Source organism: Panthera pardus, unplaced genomic scaffold (genome assembly GCF_024362965.1).
Source record: "Panthera pardus isolate Hobbes unplaced genomic scaffold, ASM2436296v1 HiC_scaffold_10, whole genome shotgun sequence".
In the NCBI taxonomy this organism is placed as follows: Eukaryota; Metazoa; Chordata; class Mammalia; order Carnivora; family Felidae; genus Panthera; species Panthera pardus.
In genome coordinates this window covers 59,596,798-59,608,077 of record NW_026526655.1, presented here as the reverse complement: position 1 = coordinate 59,608,077, position 11,280 = coordinate 59,596,798, and the positions used below count along the sequence as shown (strand labels likewise).

The window sequence follows — 11,280 nt, the reverse complement described above, 5'->3', positions numbered from 1 at the left end:
AATGTGGATGCCCTTGAACACAATTATCAATCTTTTCTATAAACTTCTCATGCATTAGACATTCCACAGGGAGATTTTGGACTACAGTTCAAAATCTGGCCTCTCTTTATTTTTTTTCCAATTCAGCAAGCATCTTAATGTTTTATTTTTTTAAAAAAAAAATTTTTTTTAACATTTATTTATTTTTGAGACAGAGACAGAGCATGAACGGGGGAGGGTCAGAGAGAGGGAGACACAGAATCTGAAACAGGCTCCAGGCTCTGAGCTGTCAGCACAGAGCCCCACGCGGGGCTCGAACTCACAGACCGCGAGATCATGACCTGAGCCGAAGTCGGCTGCCCAACCGACTGAGCCACCCAGGCGCCCCGCATCTTAGTGTTTTAAAGGTCATTGAGCTGTGTTCTAGTAGTGGTTGTATTGTACCAAACCTATCCAAGGAACTCAAGAAAGGAAATGGTCAAATGAAACTATGTCTTTGACAACAGGGTAAAAAATTGGGTTAAAGTTTAAAACGTAGACATTTCCAGTCATTAATTTCTTTTATTCATTTTCATAATCTCAAAACTCTTATTTGATTGGATCTGTGTCATTGTTGTTTTTTAGTAGACTCCATGCTCCATATGAGACTTGAACTCATGACCCTGCGATTCAGAGTTGCATGCTCTACCAACTGAGCCAGCCCTGGATCTTTGTTTTAATAACTAGAATCTAGCTATTCACCTGGCAAGTTGTTCTGATGCTGCAAGAGTCCATTCTGTGGATGAGAAGTAGTAAACGCTCAACACTATTAAACATAGACTTTTATTTAAAGCAGAACTAACCTCTTCATGGAACTTTTTTGTGGGTTTTTTGGTGCCATGAGTACTTTCTTTTAACACATTAATACCATTTCTTTCCCCAAGGCTATGTGGGCCCTTTCTAAGGCACAAAAATTCCCCCCAAGCCCCCATATAAGAGTTAAATGATGTAAACATTGATTGTGGTTAGAAATATTAATGCTTATTGGAGGAAGTGCTCCAAAATGGTAACAGTGGCCATCCTTGTTGATTAGAGGTACATGTAAAAAATATCCAAACTAAACCCAAACAGATTTTTTTTTAGATTTTTAAAACTGTTTATATCTGTGGTCCTATTTATCATTTTCTTGGAAGACAGTGACTCTGGGTCATTTTCAGGACTCTTTCCTTCCTTCCTTCCTTCCTTCCTTCCTTCCTTCCTTCCTTCCTTCCTTCCTTCCTTTGCTTCTTTCTTTTTTCTTCTTTCCTTCCTTCTTTCCTTTCCCTTTCTTTTCTTTTTTCTTTCTTTCTTTCTTTCTTTCTTTCTTTCTTTCTTTCTTTCTTTCTTTCTTTCTTTTTCTTCTTTCCTTTCCTTTCCCTTTCTTTTCTTTCTTTTTAAAATTACATCTTAGTTTAATGACTTGCTCTAATGAAAGCTTTTTATTTTAAACATATGGGAGCAGAGATTAAAAGCACTGGCATTTTTGCTGAAAATCTTCTAAAATGAACAAATATGCTTCCAAAGCTTTCTCAGACTTGAATCTCTTTGAACTACTCTGTTTCAATATACATATACATACATATATGTGTAGATCTATATTATATATGTATTTTTTACCTGATTCTGATTCCAGATTTCATTGAAGAAACGAAAGCTAAAGCATTACGTATGGTTTAACAAAGAGGAAGTTAAGTGAAAATAAGGAGGCTTAATTCCCACAAAAGAGCTTTTAATATCACACAGTATCAGGATTAGGAAAATGGACACTGCAGCCAGAATGCCTGTAGTTGATCCTGGTCACATGACCTCAGTAAACATCTTTACCTCATCTGCCTCAATTTCTTCATCTGCAAATGGGACTAATATTTGGTAACTTCCCAGTGGGGTTCCTGTGAGTTTTAAATAAGTTAATACATGAAAAGTGCTTGGAACACAACCTAGCACATGATAAGTGCTCAATATATGATAGATATTATTATTATTATTATCATTATTATTATTATTTTAGACGGAATAGGTACTTTGATCGATGGCAAAGCTAGTAAAATTGTGCAAAATCTAATGTGGATAGCCTATGTTTAGAAAAAAATTTTCACTCTCAGTTGAGTGTTCCTAAGCAAGGAGGGGGCTCACAGGACACAGGCAGTAGGGAGTGGAAAGCAGCTGACAGTTTCTTCTCCTTGCTTCAGGGCCATGCAAAAACTTCAGTTGTTTTGCTTTTTGTCTCTGGATGCTGCTGGGAACTTCGGTAGATACTGGAGACAAGTTCAGAGTTTTATCCTGTTGACCAGCAGTTTACATTCCTGGCCAGGACCAAAGGCTAGGATTTTAGCAAGAAACGACAATGTGAGCCTGGACTTGGACAGCAGCAAGATCTTTGACTTTGGGTACAGAAGGGTTGCCGCACATTTTCTTCCTTTCCTCCCTCACCTCTTCTTTCCTCCCCGTTTTCCTTTCTTCTTTTCTTTCTTTATCATTCTTTCTCTCCTTTTTAGCATTTCAGTTATTTTTAGTTAAAGAAAAACAGCCTTTTCCAAGGGTGACAAATTGAACAGAAGGAAGCACGGTGTGGGCTGCTCAGAGCTCTTGCTTCAGGATCTGGAGGCGAAGAAAGAAGGCCCTCCCAAGAACTCAGGGTGATTGGCCAGCAGAGGGATGACTTTGATGACTTTGGTCACTGGATTTGTCGAAGTAGGCTCTAAAGGTGATTTTCACCTGTGAGTTTGTTGACATGATTAATATTATAATTCTTGGAGGCTATTCAATTAAGGAATGAGGCAGGAAGCCAAGAGCGTGGATTCAGTTGGATTCTGAATCACACTCAGGAAATCGTCTTAATCTGGTATAACCATAATTTCATTTTTCTTGGGGCAAATTCAAAGGAAGTTGAGGTCATTCTGGGGGTCAATTTCATGCATGGTGCTCCGGGCATTTAGGTGAGGTTGTGCATGAAGTTGGCATACTGTGCGTTGGTGGGATTGTCCATGGTGCTCTTGATGGGAAGGCCTGTCCTCACCACCATGATTCCCTGTACTCCTTTCTGTCTCTGAAGTGGCTTCAGAGTCTCCTCTACCTCTGCCATCTCCCACTGATTGGGTAGTTCTGTGACACTGGCACTCAGCCACTCATTCTCTTTCTTTTAAAAAATTATCAGTTCTAAAAACAGATCCCTTTATCTCACTGTTCGATCAGTAAAAAGCATCGGGTAAAAATGGAATCAGTTAACTAGAACATTAATTCTATTGCTAATGTAGCGAACAGCACACGCTGCTTGTTCAGTGTTGGTGTTCTGCAGTATGTATGGTAGTACTGTGGGGTCTCCCTGGGAGATGAACCCCCAAACATGCACAGACACAGAGTTCTTCCCCACTTTTCCCCCTCCCCCCTCCCTCCCTCCCTCCCTTCCTCCTCCTCCTCCTCCTCCTCCTCCTCCTCCTCCTCCTCCTCCTCCTCCTCCAGCCTGCTGAGGGGTAGGGGTGTTGAAGGAGAAGTTGCTAGCTCTTTTGCTTAAGATTCCTCACCTTACTCCAGCTTGGAGGGCCCCTTAGAGACCCTGGGCTCTGAAGGGATGCATTTCTTATATTTTTATCAGCTTTCACTTAGCTACTGCATTAGATTACAACATTCTTTGTAGCAACATTAAATATCAGAATAAAAATGATTTTCAAAAATGCCCCTCATGTCTTCTCTTATAACTTGGACCACATTTTGAGTGCGTACAGCTAAGTCCAAGGCATTCTTTCTTTGGCTGTATGTTCAGATGTCTTGTCTTCATTATGGAACAGCCCCACACAAGCCCCAAATTGCTCATATTTCACTTTTACGTCTTTCAGTTCACTTAGTATATTATTCTTAAATCATCTATTAAAATTCTTGACTAAGTTTCCTTTAATTCTTGACTCTACACTTTGATATCCCCTCTGCCCTAAAGCTTATACTCATTTTCTCCTTAAAGAAATACAGTAGGCCTAAATGATCTTGTTTCTGTGTATATTCCCCCCATGATAGGTTGTTCTTTTAGTGACTACCAGTCCTGGGCTCTCCACCTACCTTAGGATAGAGAAACTTAAATGTCATTGCCCATGTTTGGTCGAGGACCAGTAAATCTGATTAGTCACGATTAAGTCATCAGACCAGGAACCAAGAAAAAGGGCTTAAAAATGAAGGATGAAGCCATCTTTTATTAGAATATAGGTTCTTGGGGTCTGGATGGATCTCAGAAATAAATGAGATGTGTCTAGGCGTTTGCTAGATGAAGAAACCAAAGAACTAGGTTACTTTTCCTGGTCAAGTGCCACACAAATAGTGGTGGAGTTAGAACTGAAGTCTAAGTGGGGCACCTGGGTGGCTCAGTCAGTTAAGTGCCCAACTCTTGATCTCAGCTCAGGTCACGATCGTCCAGCTCTTTATCTTGGCTCAGGTCATGATCTCACGGCTCATTGGTTTGAGACCCACATTGGACTCTGTGCTGACAGCCCCAGGCCTGCTTGGGATTCTCTTTCTCACCCTCACTCTGTGTCCCTCCTTGGCGCGCGTGCTCGCTCTCTCTCTCTCTCTCTCTCAAAATAAATCAATAAACTTAAAAAAAAAAAGAACTGAAGTCTACGTTTCTGGACATCTCCTAGCATAGCACTTTCATTCATTCATTTATTCATTATCTTCCTTCCTTCCTTCCTTCCTTCCTTCCTTCCTTCCTTCCTTCAGTATTTATTCATGCCTATCGTGTACATGTTTTCATAATAAACAGGGGACCAATAGTAATTTATTTTTGGAATTAAACACATGGACAAATGTGATCTGACAAGTAGGAGAGTACTAAATAGACACATAGAAATAAGAACAACTCTGGAAAATCTGATTAGGGTGGTCACTGTCACTATAGTGTAACACTTCGTTGTAACACACACCACACCACCTTTGCTGTCATACTATAGAATCTTGATCCAAAACAAGGCAAAAAGAACCAAAGGACAATAACAAAGTACACATACACTTTCAAACCCATACACAGAGATGGAGCTGCCTTAGATGTAATACGGCAGACAATTAGTACACTGACATTTTGGCAAAATTTCCAGGCATTTCCATAAACCCTTTTTGGATTCTTTTTCCCTCCAGCTCAGCAAGACGGTCACATTCTTCTGGGCCTCAGACAAACAATAGCCTCCAAATGACATTTAAGAACAACCCCCTAGCATGACAACGGAGGCTCAACCCGTCTCGGAAAAAGGAAGGTCACCATATGCCCCGTGCTCTTTGTGCACGGCCTCGCTGCCATTTTACAGCTGCCTTAGCCTTTTTATTTTACTTTGGAAGACAAGGGCTCAACTAAAATGCACAAAGGGGATTTAGGATTAAGCATCATCTTCTGTCTCTCTAACCTGTAACCTCTTTCATCCTAACAAAGGTGGGAGGAGCTGAAGAGAGAGCTGGGGCTAGCAGGAGGAGGGCCAGGAGGAAACCAGCAGACAATGGTGGGGGGTGCAGGGGAGAGAGCCATCTTTTCTAAACTTGCTGTCCCTCTCACCCTCATTTTTTCTTCATCATACAGAAGCACCATCTGTTCACAGACTCGATGTGTCTGCATTTGTTTTCCTCAGTAACAGCTTATATAGGAAGCAGATTATGAAGGGAGCAAATATGCCACCAACTGGATCAGTGACTGTACATTGTTCATGCCCCTTAAAACTTTGCAGAAACACTGCAGCAGGCTCTGTGTGGGTCCTGACCCGTTCCTGGCTCCGGTGTGCTGACCTTGATTAGCACCACCTGACTTGGTTTAGCCCTTTTTATGCTAAAACCCCTCAGGGTTTATGCACTTGATTTATACTGTATTTTAAAGTAGGCTTCAATGATGTTTTCAAAATTTTTTCTAGCGTGCTAGCTTCACAAGAGCATAAACAATTTGAGAACAGGGAATTTTCTGTCTGTTTGTTTGCTGTATGCCCTTTTCTCTGGTCAACCACACAATTGACTTTATAATATGTTGACATTTGGCAAAATTTCCAGGCATTCTTTTAAACATGTAGACTTATTTGATCATACTTTCAGAACTAAAGTGAGAATAAGTTACAAGAGAGAGAAGTGGTTATAGATATCAAAATACCACTTTTTGCTACCTCAAAATAGAAAAGATATACTGTACATTTTTAGGCATCCCTGAAGGAATGATCCAGGTACAGTGATCTTCACAATGGGTCAGAGTATGTCCCAGTTATGTGACTCTGACATGCAAAAAGACCCACATACAATTCCATACAGCTGATATACTCAAGACTACATCCTCAAATATCATTGGACATTTTAGTTATTTAAAAATTTTCAGTTATGCATAATGCTGCGTCAAATCTTTGAGCATGGAGCTTTTTCTATCTTTAGAATTATTTTCTTAGGCTGTATTATAGGAAGTGGAAGTATAAAATCAAATGAGTGGTTTTGTTTTTGTTTTTGTTTTTTTAATTTAAATTCAAGTTAACATATAGCATAGTATTGGTTTCAGGAGTAGAATTCAGTGATTCATCACTTACATACAATACCCCTGGCTCATTCCAGCAAGTGCCCTCCTTAATGCCCATCACCCATTTAGCCCATCCCCTCACCCAACATCCTCCAGCAACCTTCAGCTTGTTCTCTGTATTTAAGGGTCTCTTATGGTTTGCTTCCCTCTCTCTTTTTATCTTATTTTATTTTTCCTTCCCTTCCTCTATGTTCATCTGTTTTGTTTCTTAAATTCCACATAAGTGAAACCATACATTTTTCTCTGACTGACTTATTTTGCTTAGCGTAATGTACTTTATCCACGTTCTAGCCACGTTATTTCATTCTTTTTGATCACTGAGTAATATTCCATTGTATATATACACCACATCTTGTTTATCCCTTCATTAGTCGGTGAACACTTGGACTCTTTCCATAATTTGGCTATTGCTGATAGCGCTGCTATAAACATTGGGTGCATGTGTCCCTTCAAATCAGCATTTTTGTATCCTTTGGATAAATACCTAGTAGTGCGATTGCTGGATCATAGGGTGGTTCTGTTTTTAATTTTTTGAGGAATCTCCATACTATTTTCCAGAGTGGCTGCACCAGTTTGCATTCCCACCAGCCATGCAAAAGTGTCTCCCTTTCAAATAAGCGATATTTTGAATTTAATTTTCAAACTCTACTATTGAAGAAAAGCTTACTATTTTGAGTAAGGATATGAAAGTCAGGACCACTGATGCATAATTGCATTTATATACTTTCACCCAAACTTTATTGAATAGCCTTAGTATATCACTTAACTAGTTTTCAGCTGTCAAACAAAATTTAATGTTTATTGCCCTGAAATATCCTTAAGATCTAGGAATATAAATTGCTATTAAAATTATTCCTTATTTTTCTTAGAAATTCAGTGAACATTTAGGGGTGCCTGGGTGGCTCAGTCGGTTGAGCATCGGCTCTTGATGTTAATTCAGGTCATGATCTTACCATTTGTGAGTTTGAGCCCCGCGTTGAGCTCTGTGCTGATAGCACGGAGTCTGCTTGGGATTCTCTTTACCCCCCTCTCTCTGCCACTTCCTCGCTCGTGCTCTCTCTCAAAATAAATAAATAAACTTAATTAAAATAAAAAAGAAATTCAGCAAACACTTAAACACTTTGCTGGAGAATATGACTGAGTAGATTGGATACTTACTTAAAACTTAAATGTACTATCTGGCATTGTAATACATTCTGTACACACCATAAATTGACTAGACATCAAATTATAGAAGTGCAGTAAAGAATTGTGAAATTTTAAGCTCTAAATGTCACAGATTAATAATTATATACTGATTTTTTTAAACAGCTAAATTTAACTCTGTTATAATTTTTTATCCTATTTCATATTTCCTTGGAGATTTTTACTGTGTTTTAAAAATTTAAATTAGATTAGTGGAGCAGAAAAATCTCAGGATGTCCATTTTAAGTTGAAATTGCCATGTGGATTCCAAGAGTTATTTTAAGTTGAACTACTTGTGGTACTCGAACTTTTTCTTTGGTGAATACATCTAATTGCCTTGTGCTAATAATGTACACTTCTTGCTTAATAATTTATCTTTCATTACACTTGAGCATAGGCATTCTTTTGTTTGAAAGGAGCTTTTATTTTTCACCCAAAATTTTCTGCATATAAAATATGTGCATAGGACAACTTTAGTGATGTATCACAGTGGCCAGGCTTAATCACAAATATGCTGCTGTATCACTGAGTCTCATTCCTATGTGTCCTGTTGGCACAAGTCCATGCTCTGACAATCTACCGATAAGCATAAAACCCTGTAACTTCTCACAGAATGACCTTGACCATTCCAATGTAAAGCTTATTATAATTAATGTAATAGCTCCCAGTTATTAGACAGAAGGTAGTCTCTGGGCAAGATTGTGAATTTTCATTAAATCTTCTATTTTCCCCAACTTGACTTTTCTTGGATCTGCTCTAATTTCTTTTGAGTTCCGATTCCATGCTAGTGTGCATGCCTGAGATAGGACTGTGTAGAGCTAATGAGTTGGGGGTGGGGGAGAAGACCTGTCACAGTGTCCCTATTGAGCAAGGAAGCAGAGGTATTTTTCAACCATTCTGGCCAAGGGTTCCAGTGCTTAAACACAGGAGGGGAGGGGCACCTGGGTGGCTCAGTTGATTAAGTGTCTGACTTTGGTTCAAGTCATGATGTCAAAGTTCATGGGTTCAAGCCCCACGTCAGGCTCTGTGCTGACAGCTCAGAGCCTGGAGCCTGTTTCAGATTCTGTGTCTCCCTGTCTCTCTACTCCTACCCTGCTCGTGTGTGTGATCTCTCTGTCTCTGTCTCTCTCTCAAATATATAAACATTGAAAAAAAAATAAACACAGGAGGGGATCAGATGTGTCCCTTTAAAGTCTTTTGTCTGTATCAGCTCAGAGTGTAAATACAGTGATAGAGGCACACCCAGGGTGTTATGCAAGCCCAGAATCACCTCTTGGGGTCCCTTACACACCTACAGATTTCTTTTACTTTTCCAGAAGTTTGGAAGAACAGAACCCACTGTTCACTGCATCCATCCTAGACTGGAGAGTATTGCAAGTGGGAGTATGAATTCCTGCTGCTCATGTCCACAAACAAAGCATCTGCTCTTTCTCTTTGGATGACGCCTCACAGAGGTACTCCAGACTTCTCCTTTCTCCTTAAGCCCCAGTCTCTCCGACAAGCATTCCCTTTCACCCACTTGAATTTGAGTGCATGTGATGTCCCTTGGATGTTTTCTTCTCTGTCACTCACTCATCTTTCCAGGCCTAAGCTCAAAACATTCCCTTACCAACCTCGCTTCCTACTCTGCATTATAGCTAATCTGCTACAGGGGAATGGTAGGTAGATTAACTCCATGGTGCTCACACAGATTCTGCTGCAAGGACCTAGAATGTGCTTCTTATGACTCCTGCCAGTCTTTCCCAGGGAATTGCCCTGGGCCAGGGTTATGCCCTTGGCCTGACGCTGCCTGCATGCAGTAACTGGCCAAAGAAAGGAAGAGGGAAATAGGGTCACCAGCCTTGGCCACCTGCCACCATATCACAGTTCAGTCCTTCCCCCTGCCAGTCCTTCTCCTTTCTCTCCCTCACAGGTGGCTGCTGCTGAGAACTGTGCCCCCACAAAACTTCTTGCATGCAAATCTCAGAGTCTTATGGTCTGTTTCCAGGGAATCTGATCTGTGACGGGGCATAATTTAGGTGCTACCATATGCTACTTTGTAACAAGATCATTTTTATTGATTATACCATTTTTATTTTTTAATGTATTTTATTATTTTATTTTTTTTAAATTAAAAAAAAATTTTTAATGCAATCTTCACCCCCCAACGTGGCACTTGGACTCCAGAGATCCTGAGATCAAGGTTCAGGATCTGCTCTGCTGACCAAGCCAGCCAGGAGCCCCCTGATTATGCCATTTTTAGGTGATGCTAGATCTCCACAGGGACCAATAAATAGTTTTGAACCAATAGAGAATTAAGACAGACAAGTTAGGCAAGTATGGGATCAAAACATCACCTTTATTACCAAGAAAGCTGATTCCAGGAATAGGACCTATATCTGCAGAAATTAGATGGAAACACTTCTGTTATCAGCCACAGCGGTGCTGGACCAAAGCCAGCCCCACAGAACGCGCACAGGTGGGCACAGAGGAGGAAGGCAGGCCTTTCCAGAGGATGACTGAGGCTTTGCCCTTTGTCTCAAATGCATCCATGAGTACATCACTTCACCTTCCCCGGGGAGGAAAGAATTGAGAGGTAAGCCCAGGAATGTTATGCTAGGTAGCTTCCTACCTATGGGGTGGGGAAACAATTCTCTCCTCAATAGGTGACAATCTCCCTTTTGAATTCTTGGAAATTTAGTCCTTTAACAGATAATTTTCAAATATCATTAATACCTACCATGTGACAGGCACTGTTTAGGGAACCCAGATGTGAACAACAGGCAAAAATCCCTGTCCTTGTGGAGGTTACAGTCTAGTGGGGGACACAGAGAATAAACAAGGGAAATAAGGAAAATATAAAGTGGGAAGGGTCGTTAGGAGTGAGCAAGAGAAACCATAAAGTGGGGAAGGGCAAATGAGGGATTGTGAGGGATGGTGCTTTCACACAGAGAAAGCCTCCCACCACTTGAGTACAAGGGGACTGGGGAGTTCGTATCTGCCAGTGGAACTGTGCTACCCATTCCAATTCACATCCCCTCTGACATTCCCTCTCTCCCAGATTCTTACTGCTCTGCAACATGAGCATGTACTGCAGCCTTGCAGCCTTCTAGTCCATCCTTTTCAGGGGCAACTATAGTACGTGGCCTTGACTGTGGCCTTGACTGTGGCCTTGAAGATATGAGCATTCTAGGTGTTTACCCCTGGCAGAAGGTCAGCATTCCTTCTCTGTCTGCAGGCTTGCTCTTTGCCAGACCCCAGTGCTGGTCTAGCTGGCTGTGACTCAATCAGCTCTGAAGGGACTTGTACCACCTAAATCCAGTTAGAGGTCAGCTCATGCAGCTACACTTGTAGTTTCATCTTTGCTGCTGTAATAGGAACCCCGGAACAAGAGATTCTGTCAGCAGTTGGAAATTAGGAATGGATTGGGAAAGTCCTGGCATGGTGGATATTTCTCATTTTGTGTTCCTCCTGCCTTCTGGCAATAGCCCCCCTTTCTTGGGGGGAGCTGTTTTCTCTACCCTATATGGATCAAATGGGGAATTTATACTTTTACATGATCCCACTTGCCTGTACATAGTGTTTAGTCAAAAGGTAGGCCT

The 11,280-nt window shown here is 40.9% G+C and overlaps 1 pseudogene; it reads right to left on the bottom strand.

Moving 5' to 3' along the window:
- Positions 1–2,762: 2,762 nt before the first annotated feature.
- On the bottom strand, positions 2,763–3,079 carry LOC109269577 (dynein light chain roadblock-type 1-like; annotated as a pseudogene).
- Positions 3,080–11,280: the final 8,201 nt, after the last annotated feature.